This window comes from Squalius cephalus (genome assembly GCF_949319135.1).
Source record: "Squalius cephalus genome assembly, chromosome: 9".
In the NCBI taxonomy this organism is placed as follows: domain Eukaryota; kingdom Metazoa; phylum Chordata; class Actinopteri; order Cypriniformes; family Leuciscidae; genus Squalius; species Squalius cephalus.
Genome location: NC_137130.1, coordinates 32,981,695 through 32,994,097, shown reverse-complemented (window position 1 = coordinate 32,994,097; position 12,403 = coordinate 32,981,695). Strand labels below are relative to the sequence as shown.

Below are 12,403 nucleotides of genomic sequence, written 5' to 3'. Positions count from 1 at the left end.
TTGTACTTAGCAAACTTTATCACAGTATTTGTGTGTGTGTAGTTTAAAAAAATTGCACGAACGTTATCACAGTTTGTGTGTGTGTGTGTGTGTGTGTGTGTGTGTGTGTGTGTGTGTGTGTGTTGCACATCCATAATTGCAAAGGGGACGCGATTAAAACTGTATAAGCACATAAATGTATCAAATAACCATTCCGAGACGTCCTGGTCCATTCTCATTCGTGTTTATTCTGACGGAGTCTCTTCATCATCTGGGTCTGATTCCGGTTCATACATGTACGGCTGAATGCCATACAGAACAGCAGGTCTCTCACTCTCAGCCATTCTGCTTCTACCGACTGTTTATTGCCATAGGAGTTACGCCCTCATCCAAAAGCAGGGAGGGGATATGCAGCTCATTTACATTTAAGGTGGTACACACCAAAACAGCTCTTTTTAAAACAGGCCCCAAAAATGACATTTTCAAATGGTTATAATAAATTAACTCTGGGGCATTTTGTGCTGAAACTTCACAAATACATTCTGGGGACACCCAAGACCAATATTACATCTTGTAAAAAGGGGCATAATAGGTGCCCTTTAAATAGTCAATATAAGTCTTCTTCTAAATATATCTTTTGTCCTTGCATTTATTCTTGTGGCTCAGTCAGTGTCACACCTAAATGAATGGCTCATTATGCAGAGTCATTACGCATAATGGGTGGGACATTGTATTCTCAGGTGTAAACTACTCCCCCTTTACGCCCCCCTCGCATATTGGCTTTCCAAGCAAAACCTGTCTTACACAATTTAAATCAATGTATTATTTTATTGTGAACGATAAAGCAAGACAATTGTCACATAATTTTGAAGCCAGAACTCGAAGCGACAACATCCATTAGTCAAAAGTCTTGTGGACACATATTTAGTATGATTTCTGTGGTCTTATTTCAGCAACTTTCATTTTTATTTTTTTCAATAACCACGCATAAACATTATTCTCTTAAAAATACAAACATCTACATACATGTTGCTCACATATTATGGTAGCCCTGTTTGTGCTATATAGAGTGAATTTACACCTTTGCCATTATCATGTTTATAAATAACTGAAAAAAGCACAAATGTCAGGGCATGTCAGAACATCCCAAGGGCCCGAAAAACACCTTAGACCCCAGATGGTTAACACAGTTTTAAAAAGAGTACTTATTACGGAAGTAACATATTTGTTAAGATGTAACTGAATATAATTCAGTAATTTCTGACTTTTAATTGAATGTTATTTACAATTAATAAAAAAAAAAATATATATATATAGTTTAAATATATATATTAAATGCAGTTAGATTTACTTAAAAGTGCTTTTTGACCCACTTAAGTAGGATTTAAGTACATATTTATATGTAATTTCATAATTACTTATGGTTTTACGTATCAGGACAACATAAAAAATCATCTGGTCCTTGGCAGGTCTTACAATTAGGTAAATAAATCCTCATCAACACATGACATTTTACACGGGCCATGATTTATTTAACAAAAACTTGGCCCAAACGGAGAAGCAATGTGTGTCAAACTAAGTACACTCTTACTGCTTCCATAGGAATTAAGAGGGTACGTATTATTCAGGCACTGCTAATCAAATGACTTTGATTAATTTATCATCAGCAAGCATGACCAACTCTATAAAATCAGAAGTTTCGGCTTTTGTTTGCTGGTTTGGAGCATTCAGGTGTGTGTTAACATCAGCTATGATCATAGAGAAGCAATTGTTGCTGCCCATCAATCTGAGAAGAGTTACAAGGCCATTTCCAAACAATTTGAAGTCCATCATTCTAATCTACAATGAGGAAGATTATTCATAAGTGTAAAACGTTCAAGACAGTTGCCAATCTTCCCAGGAGTGGACATCCCAGCAAATTCACCCCAAGGTCAGATTGTGCAATGCTCAGAGAAATTGCAAAAAACCCAAGAGCTACATCTCAGACTCTACAAGCCTCAGTTAGCATGTTACATTTTAAAGTTCATGACATTACAATTAGAAAAAGACTGAACAAGTATGGCTTGTTTGGAAGGATTGCCAGGGGAGGGAGGGGGCTCAGGAGGAGGATGAAGAGCAGGTGAAGGGCAGACAGAAAGAAGGAGGGACCAGGGCGGAGCAGACGGTGCAGGCGGCCAGGGCAGAGCAGGCTGTGCAGGTGGCCAGGGCGGAGCAGGGGGCCAGGGCAGAGCAGGCTGTGCAGGGGAGACGACCCTTCAGGCGGCCATGGTGAAGACGATGGAGGGAGGAGCCATGGTGGAGAAAGAGCAGATGACTCCGGGGGGGTCGACTGATGGAAGCGGAGCAGGTGGAAGAGGATACCCGGATGGAGCCGGAGAGTCGACGAGCCAGGGCGATGCTGAGGATCCCAAGGGACATGGCGATGCCGACAGCTCTGGTGACCGAGGCGCAGGCAGGGATCCAGAAGCCCGCGGTGGAGCCGGAGCGACAGAGGACCAAGGTTGAGCTGGAGGGAGTGAGGAGCCCAACGGAGCCAGAGGGACGAAGGGACGAGGCGAAGCCAGAGGTGTGTAGTCCCGAGGCGAGGGCAGGCCGACGAATGACCAAAGCAGAACCGGGGGGACGAGGGAGCCCGACGGAGCTGGTGGACTGATGGGCCACGGTGGAGATGAGGGAGGTAGGAGCCACGGTGGAGCTAATGAACCGACAGGCCGAAGTGGAGTCTTAGTCGCGGAGGTTGGAGGCGGAGACCGGGGATCCACCGACCCTGATGGAGTTGGCAATTGGCAGACCTGCGGCGAACCCATATGACCGAAGATGGACCGAAGGTGAGCTGAGGGGCTGACAGGAAGCAGTGGAGGCAGGGATGGGAGATGGATGAAAGGAGGAGGTGGGAGAGGGAGGCTGGGTGGGAGTTCAGAAAGAGGCTTAGGTTCTGGAACAGATTCCGGCTTGGGAACAGGCTCAGGAACAGACTCAGGTTCAGGCTCGGGAACAGACTCAGGCTTGGGAACAGACTCGGGCTTGGGAACAGACTCAGGCTCAGGAACAGATTCAGGCTCAGGCTCGGGAACAGATTCAGGCTCAGATTCAAAATCAGCAGTCGATTTTGATATTCTAGGTATTATCAACTGGCCGGAATTTTGAGATTGCAATAGACATGAAGGACTATAATGCGTTAAGAGCTCACTCAAGTACTGGGGAGCTAAACCATTTAGTGCTTTGTAAGTAATCAGCAATATTTTAAAATGTATATGATGTTTAATAGGGAGCCAATGCAGTGTTGACACAACCGGGCTAATATGATCATACTTCTTGGTTCTGGTAAGAACTCTAGCTGCAGCATTTTGGACCAGCTGTAGTTTGTTTATTAAGTGTGCAGGGCAACGACCCATAAGAGCATTACAATAATCTAGCCTTGATGTCATGAACGCATTAGCTAATTTTTCCACATTTGTCATTGAGAGAATAGGACGTAATTTAGATATATATTTTAAGATGGAAAAATGTGGTTTTACAGATACTAGTGTTAACAGTCTAGGACCCAAGGACCAGATGTTTGAAAGAAGACCTGGAGTCAGAATTATAATAAATTGAAGAAAAGTTTTACTGAAGATAGTTTGCAGTTTCATCAGAAGTCAGCTTCAAGACTCACACAGGAGTTTGTAGGCCGCCCCGTTTACAGTTACAAAGATCACAGAAGTTATACCCTACACCAAGGTCCAGGGGTGTGAAGTAACAAATTACAAATACTCACGTTACTGTAGTTAAGTAGTTTTTTTCAGAAATTGTACTTTTTTGAGTAGTTTAAAAATTGTGTAATTTTTAATTTTACTTGAGTACATTTTAAGTGATGTATCGGTACTTTTACTCCGCTATTTTCCTTCTGTTTGTGGTTGTTACTCGTTGCATGCTTATTTTAATTTTATTTTTATCCATCAACGTGATTGGATCGAGTAATCGGTCTCGTGACTGTCATCAAATCAAATTAAGCATAGAAAACTTTAACCACCTATACCTGCTGTTACTCGTGACTGCTGTGTGGAAGTGCATTCTTCAAGCATCAATTCAATCCAGATATCAGCGTCTTCCTCTAATATGCTAAGGTACATTTCACATTTCTGCTTACTGTATGCTTACTATATGATATTTATATAGGCTGGCCTGTCTACAGGGCCTAACATTTGGTGTGAGGTTGGGGGTATTGCGTGACGAGTTCATAATGTGGTGAATTCCCCTTCCCATTTACTTCACAATCACATACAGAGAGACGCACGTCATGATCTGTGCACTGCCGCGTCTCGCGCTCGCCATGCAGCCAGATTCAGTATCAGTGAACCATCACTTTATGAACCATGGCGTTAACCTGAACTGCGTTTCTGTCAGTGCGTGACTACAGCTCGTTAATAAACAAGTTTTTTTTTTTAATTGATCCATTTCATACAATCCGCCTTCATTTGGCAAGTGCACTTGCGCAAAAACATTTTTCATGTTCAACTTTTGTTTTTTTGTGTGTGGATGCTGCTGATAAAACAGCTTCGCTGAGACTACAAGGAATCATGCATTTGTTTGTGTGTGTGTGTGTGTGTGTGTGTGTGTGTGTGTGTGTGTGTGTGTGTGTGTGTGTTTGTTTCTTATGTAAAAGTTTCCCGGATATAACTTACCTATTTAATGCACAATTTTCCTTACAAATTATATTATCAGCATTACAATGTGAGCAAATTTATCCATGTAAAATGTAAGGGATGATGCCACCCTTCTAGATCAATGTGCATTTACGTTTAAATTGTAACATATTTAATGGCATGGAATTACAGTGTAATTAGTGTTAGCTCACTATCTTAGCTTTTTCAGTGCATTAGGTGAGGTACTGTTTTGGAGAGAAATTGGGTATTTTTTAGCCTGACGTCGTCATACTCAGATTCTAGTCAGAATGTGAGTCTGATACTGCTCCATTGGGCTGTGATTATGGGGCGTGTTTCAACCGAACCAGGAAGGAAAATGCCTCTGCACTCAATTGGATAGACCTACAACCAATCAGAGCAACGGAGTAAGTGACGTATGTTTTTCATTCATGTTTCCGATCGACAAATGCCTTGATCGCGGTTCTCTGTTCCTCTTTTAAAATTAATGTGCTGTCGATATCTTCTATAACAGATGCGATGGCGGTATCTACACATAATGTTTTACACATAATACCGAGCCCGGAGCCCTCTCCTCGGACAGCACGCCAAATATGCATTTATTCTATCTTACTTATTTGTAAGTGTGAAATCTCAGTTATCCAGCGGCATTCATCTTTGTTGTAAACGAATTCAACCATAGACAGTAAAAGAAATAGACACAGCGACCCCATTGGATTCAACAGAGAAAAGTGAAGTCAATTAGAAGCACTCACTTCCTGATGGCTGAGCGTACTGCGCAGACTCAAACTGAGCTTGACGACGTAGATGTGACGTGAGCAACCTGTCTGTCTTCTAGTAGCTGTGCCAAGAGAAATCTGAATCATTCCCTTCCGAAACTTGCAGAGACTGAGAGTGTGAGTAGTAGGTGTCCATGAGCTAGGAGCAGGAGAAACTTTTGCTAAGTATTCTGATTAATTATTTTGTCATTTTGCCTCCACGTCCCCCCGATTGCCCGCGAGCTTCTCCTCCTGTCCATACGATAATTTCTCTACTGTGCGACAGAGAGTCGCGTGGTTATGACACAATCGTTAGCCTATTTTTACAAAAACTGCTTCTACGGGGCCATAACGTAAGATACAAGGTAATGGAGCCTTTTATACATTTTCGTGTTTCTTTAGAAATAAATAATGGACAAATGGAGTCTTTAAACGCCTTAGATGTAAAGTTATTCGCTGTCAAAGTGACGGCAAAATAAATGGGAGTCAATGGAATGCTAACAGCAGGTGAGGGTCTGCTAATCAATGGCGGCGCCTGGGGAAGCTTCAGTGTTTTCTGAAACATTGGCCCCCTGAATTCAACCCAAGCGCTCTTTGATGACGTAGATGATTACGTTACCATTGCTCATCTGTCCATCATCGTATAAAGCCCGCCCTGACAATTTGATTGGTCCGAACAATTTTTGTTTGGGCATAATAGCTCCTCAACGGATCGAGTCCAGACCGAACTTACCTAGCATCCAGGCTAGGTATTTTTTTAATCTCTCTATTTAACCAATCTCATGGTGTGTGATTCTGATCTATCATATGAGTTTCTAAAGGTTTTTGAATTCTTTGCACAGTTATGAACATTGATATTTTATGTGCAACAAGCTTGCTCAGGCTCAGTGGCCTTTCGCCTAATTTTAAATGCATTTTTTTTTCAAACAATATGATTTAAATGGTGATGAATGTACTGATTTGATGCATTTTAAAAAGATGGATGATAGATATTCTTCAATCTTTCTGACAAAGAACAAAATATAATGTGAATTACAGTATGTACAATGTTTTTTTTATTTATTAATTGTAGTGCACATTGTTTATTATAAGGGGGTAGAATCCGCAGCTCAGTACTCACTACTCACTACGCATGAGTACTTTTAAATAAGCTACTTTTTTACTCTTACTCAAGTAATTTTTTGGACAGGTACTTTTTTACTCTACTCACACTACATTTTTTGGAATGTAATGGTACTTTTACTTGAGTATGTTTTTTCAGTACTCTTTCCACCACTGTCAAGGTCTAAGATACGTCCTTGCTTCAGTTTGCAGTTTCTGATTGGCAAGAATAGTCATTTCCCACACATATACAGATAGATTGAAGCATATCTCCATTGATTAGGCAGCTAACACTCGGACCCTGAAGTTAGGCACGTTGTGACCTTCCAGGTTGCAGATTTGGGTTGCTGGGCGCCAGCATATCCAGAACAACAACTCAGTCAATCTCCAATAATGCCAGTGGTTCCTTAACCTGTAACCAAGAAGACTAACACACACACTGACACACAGCTTGTCCAAGGTTGGATTTGGCCAGGCTCTAACTATAAACAGGAGAGTCCTCTAAAAACATCAAGATAATGCATTCATTCTCTCAAGGAGAGCTACACTTTAGTCTAACTGGAAAGTAAGGCTTTAACAAAGAAATGGTCCCTTAAAGTATTGGCTTCAATGACCCCTATATGTTTTAACACGTTTAAGACCTTTCTCAAGCACAAAACAAGTCCCAATTTCATTTCTGGAAGCCGGGCTAAATAAGCAAGCACTGTTACTTCATTCAGATATCAAATACAGACATTAAAGAATACATGAAAAGAACATTTCAGTAATCACACTGGTAACTTCTATAACAAAGTAAAATCTCCAGAGAAGTCATTCAACTCATTTGATATTTAGAAGGAAAAATATTGATTAATACCTTGATTATAATCACTCATTACATATACATTGAAGCAGCAGTTGATTCCAATCCACCCCCTTCACTAGAAACGTGACTTTCAAATGAAAGATTGGTATCAAAGAGCACACCCAATTAAGACATTTAAGCACACATCTTTTTCACAAGCCTTGCTATAAAACAACAGTATTTTACTTTACACTTGTTTAAATACAAAGGGTTAATATGACAATGAGATCTATTGTAACACTGGGGCCGTATTCACAAAGAATTTTAAGGCTAAAAGTAGCTCCTAACTGGCGAATTTATGAGCAACTCCTAAAAATAATGGGCGTGTCACTCGTAACTTTAGGACTCCTAATTTTTTTGACTAAGAGTAATTCACGAAGCATTTTAGCCCTAAAAGTAGCACCTAAGCCTGGGACAGCTTAAAAGAAGTCGAGAGGACTCCTAACTCACTAAGACCTATTCACAAACCGCTTTTTGTGGCATTTCACGTTGCGATGTTTTGAAATGCGTATGCGGCGGCTACAGGAGCTTCCAATCGCGAGGGAACAATTTTGCATTGTAGGCATAACTAGGGACGCAATAACGCCACCAACAACAACCAAAACTACTCATTGCATGTAAACTAATTGTAACGTTTCATTGTGAATCAAATTAAAATGTTCTTCTCTTTGCAAACGTAGGCAGAGGCATATAGTGACAGATTAATTCAATAATTTTGCAAAGATATTGCAGCAATCCATATGTTTCATTAGGCTACTAGGCTATTTGTTTTGCCTTACTCTTTATTCGTTTAGGCTATTTATTCAGTTATTCATCATCTTCCGTCCTTCGCACTACTTGTGTAGCACACGCATTCTCAGACCTGTCACCTGTCACTCATCATCGTAGGGGAGGTGTTTGGAATCATTCCCGCGTTACAATCATCAGCCAATCAAGGTGGTCACTTCAGTCAAGCTTGTGCATGAGTAATGACGTCATCCATAGCAACGAAGACTCACTCTTAGTTTAGGAGTTGTCATTTTTCTTTATTAAGAGTAGGTCTGAAAGGTGTTGTGAATAACTTTTAAGAGAAAACTCCTAGCTAAAATATTTTAGTGCGATTTAGGAGTACTCCTAGTGGTAAGATCAAATGCTTTGTGAATACGGCCCCTGATCTACAAATAAATCCAGCTTGGGTGAGTAAATAAAACATTTAGGGTCAAAGTTAAACATAAAAACATCATTATAAAGTTAAATTGTAATAATAATAATAGTCCTTGCTGAAATTATTTGAGCTATTCAAATCAAAGACATGACTCTTCTTCACATTTCTAGTGACATATGAAGGGAGGCAAATTAAATTAATTAAATAATCACACTGTCAGAAACACAACATTTTTGTGGAACCCTGGTTACACTCATTGCGCTACCATTCACAAGTTCTGTTTCACAAACTTACCAGTGAGTGTGTTTTTTCTACAAAAGATACAGTGCCTCTTATTCCTACCATGAAACATAAATATTTGATCCCCATTCAACGTTAACTGTGCCACATCCCCCTAAAACATTTTACATCCATCTGTCTTGCTCGTATTTGCTGATATGGACTTTTTTTCATGACAGTCCGCAAGCGGTTCTGCTATCGCAGATCAGCCGGACAGATATTTCACTCTGATGAGAGATTTTCCATATTTTATTCATGCCTGGCTTTGTGCTAAGTGTCTGAGCTCTAATCTGCTGCTCACATATTCATGACAGTCCTGCTATTCTTATCTGCATCTCACCCCTAGGGAGACCTGGGAAATGTAGTGCTATAGAGTGGTTAGAAAGCCTCAGTATCCTGTACAAGGACAATAATGAGATTAGCCTTTACTGCAACCTCTGTCAGTTCACTTGAGAGGGAACGATTCAGGAGGAACTCTGTCGTAATGTGGAGCAGAGGAGGGATATTTTTTTCCTGGAAAAGCATCCCAGTGGTGCGGTGCTGTGCTGTGTTGTGGTGTGCCAACTGGAGCATGTGTGTGTGTGTGTGATGAATAAATAGTGTGGTCTGGTATTTCTAGAGTCTAGGGCAGTGGCTGTTCTTAGTGAGACTGAGGTTATTTGGAATAAGGGCTCAACAGAATGAAGTGTCAAATCTTTGCACATTTAAAGGAATAGTTCACCCCCAAAAAAGAAGGGTCTGTCACCATGTACTTACAGTTTACCCTAATGCTATTCAAAATGCTTATGACTTTCTGTGTTCAGTGCATGGAATACACAATTAGATGTTTATCGCAGTATTCACAATAGAAGTCTTCTAGTTCTAAGATCTGTACCTGACCCCAATCACTTACATTTACATTTGGCAGAAGCTTTTATCCAAAGCAACTTACATTACATTCAATGTACCCAATTCATCAGTTCATGCATTCCCTAGGAATCAAACCTATTATGACCTTGGTGTTGCTAGTGCCATGCTCTACTTTTTGAGATACAGGAATGCTACACTTCTGCCCCTAACACGACATGCATACATTTAATAAAAAATAAAAATAAAAAGTTCAAATAAAAAGACAGAGGCAAAACCTGGTTTGAGACTGGCCTATTAAAATTAGAAAATTAGCCTGTCATAATGGCAGTTTTTTTATTTATTTTTTTCGAACTCAACTGTACCTGAATGTAAAGAACATCAAAAAGTCTGAACAGCCCTGCATAGGAGTGGGGACTTTTTCAACCAGGTTTCATCCAAAATCAGAGATGATAAATAAGAAATTGTAGACAAATAATATGTAATAGTATGCCCACCTTCCTATCTTAGTTGTAGATGAAATTCATTCTCTGATCCTTCTTTGTAACGTTTATGTTAGCTATGTTTTTAGCCCATGTTGCCAGACAATGTAACCTTTGTGTATGTCAAAAATGGGGGGAATATGCTTGCTTTTTTTTTTTTTTTTTTTTTTAATTATTATTATTTTTTTTTTATTATAGTTTTGTTTGAGGAAAACATGAAAATATACACTTATGGTTACATTAATTAATTTCATTAAATTGATTAGTTGGACAATAAATCACTAACTGTCGATGGTTTTCTGTAATTAATATGTCAACATTAGGCTACATCATTTTTCTGCTTGGGCGACCACTTCCAAGTGGATAAACCACATAAATTTTATGTTGCACCTCAAATGACGGAAATTTATATTTATGTTAATATTAATAAGCAAATCCCTGCACTCAGTGTCTCAGGTATTGCAGAGCACAATTTATATGGACCACATGCTGCTGGTTCACACACCGCAGTGTCCTGTAGGGTCCGATGATTTGCATAGAACCACGGCTTGACAAAGAAGAAGGGGGATAATAATGTTATAGAATTATTTATATGTTTTGCTTTAAATAAATAAAATATTGTAAAATGCCTAAAATAATGGAAAGTTTGTATGTTTTAAGAGTATCCACGTCTTCCTGGGATCCATTCGGTAAAAGCACATTTGGTAACACTTTATTTTAAGGTGACGTAGTTACACGTTGCTACATGTACTTAGTAATAACATTAAATTATGCACAATTACAATCCAAATATTTCTACTATACATGGAGAACAGATTGAACAAGTCAAATTGTATAAGTACTTGGGTATATTAATTGATGATCAGCTCTCTTTTAAGTTGCACATTGAAAAATTGGTACAGAAGCTCAAATTAAAAATAGGATTTTATTTTAGAAACAAAGCCTGTTTTTCTTGGAAAACCAGGAGGAGATTGGTTGCTGCAACATTTCTCACTGCACTTGATTATGGTGACCTGCTCTATAGAAATGCGCCTGATAAATGTTTATCTTTATTGGATACTGTCTTTCATAGTGCACTACGATTTGTGACTGGATGTAAAGCATCAACACATCATTGTACTTTGTATAAAATGACAAATTGGCCTTCATTATCAATGAGGAGGCACATTCATTGGCTTATGTTTATTTAAGTCTATGTTGGATATGCTCCCTTCTTATCTTTGCACTTATATGTCTCGCAGCAACTGTTCCTACAATTTGCACTCTGGTAATTTGTATTTGTTGTCTGTACCTATGGTCCGTACAGAGCTTGGTAAGAAGGCCTTTAGTTATGCAGCCCCTTCATGGAACACATTGCAGATTGATTTGAAGTTGCAAAATCTGATTTCTTTTGGTCAATTTAAACACTACATGAAATCTCTGGAAATAGATGCTATAAATTGCTGTCACTGCTTTTAATATGTATTTTTAAGTAGTCTAATGTTGATTGTTTATGTTTATGTATGTGTGTTGGTTGTTTATATTTGTTACTGTGCGCTGTCAATATACTGTCATCTTGGCCAGGTCTCTCTTGGAAAAGAGGTTTTAAATCTCAATGAGATAACCTGGTTAAATAAAGGTTAAAAAAAAAAAGTAACTAAACCAAACCCTAACCGTATCTCTATAGTAAGTACATGTAGTTAATTAATATTACTCTGTGTTTTTTGAGTAAGTACAATGTAACTACGCCACCTTAAGATAGTGTAACCGCACATTTATTTAAAATTACTCTATACCCAAGGCTACTAATACCAGACCCATGTTTGAGGCACTTGTCAAAGCCTGCTCAGGTCTCGAAACACTCAAGGTTCTCAATAGTCTTTTTCATACAATGAAAACGGTTATTCATACAGTTAGTCTTGAAAAAGGACAAAACAGAACTATAAAACCTCTATTCAAGTAGTCTATGATTCATGGACTATATTGCTATATTATTATATTATAAATCTAAACAATAGGATAGAGAACAGAGTACAATTTTAGACATTATTCACTGACAATCTTTTACTCTGCTATATCTCATTCAACAAATGTGCTGGGTCACAAGGTTTATGTGTTTCAAAACACATGTGATGTCAAGTCAAGTCACATTTATTTATATAGCGCTTTATACAATACAGATTGTTTCAAAGCAGCTTTACAGTGATTACAGGAAAATAATGCAAAAAGTTTGTTTCCAGAAAAAATAGTCCAGCCATAGTGTCATAGTCCAGCTTAAGTAAGTTCAGTGATGTTTAATTTTTTTTTAATTTTTTTTTTTTTTTAATTTAATTAATTTATATATATAT

At 38.8% G+C, this 12,403-nt stretch overlaps 1 protein-coding gene across 4 annotated transcripts in view; it reads left to right on the top strand.

Moving 5' to 3' along the window:
- The window catches only part of galnt13 (polypeptide N-acetylgalactosaminyltransferase 13), a 122,376-nt gene that overhangs the window by 54,409 nt on the left and 55,564 nt on the right, over positions 1-12,403 (top strand). The window lies entirely within an intron of this gene.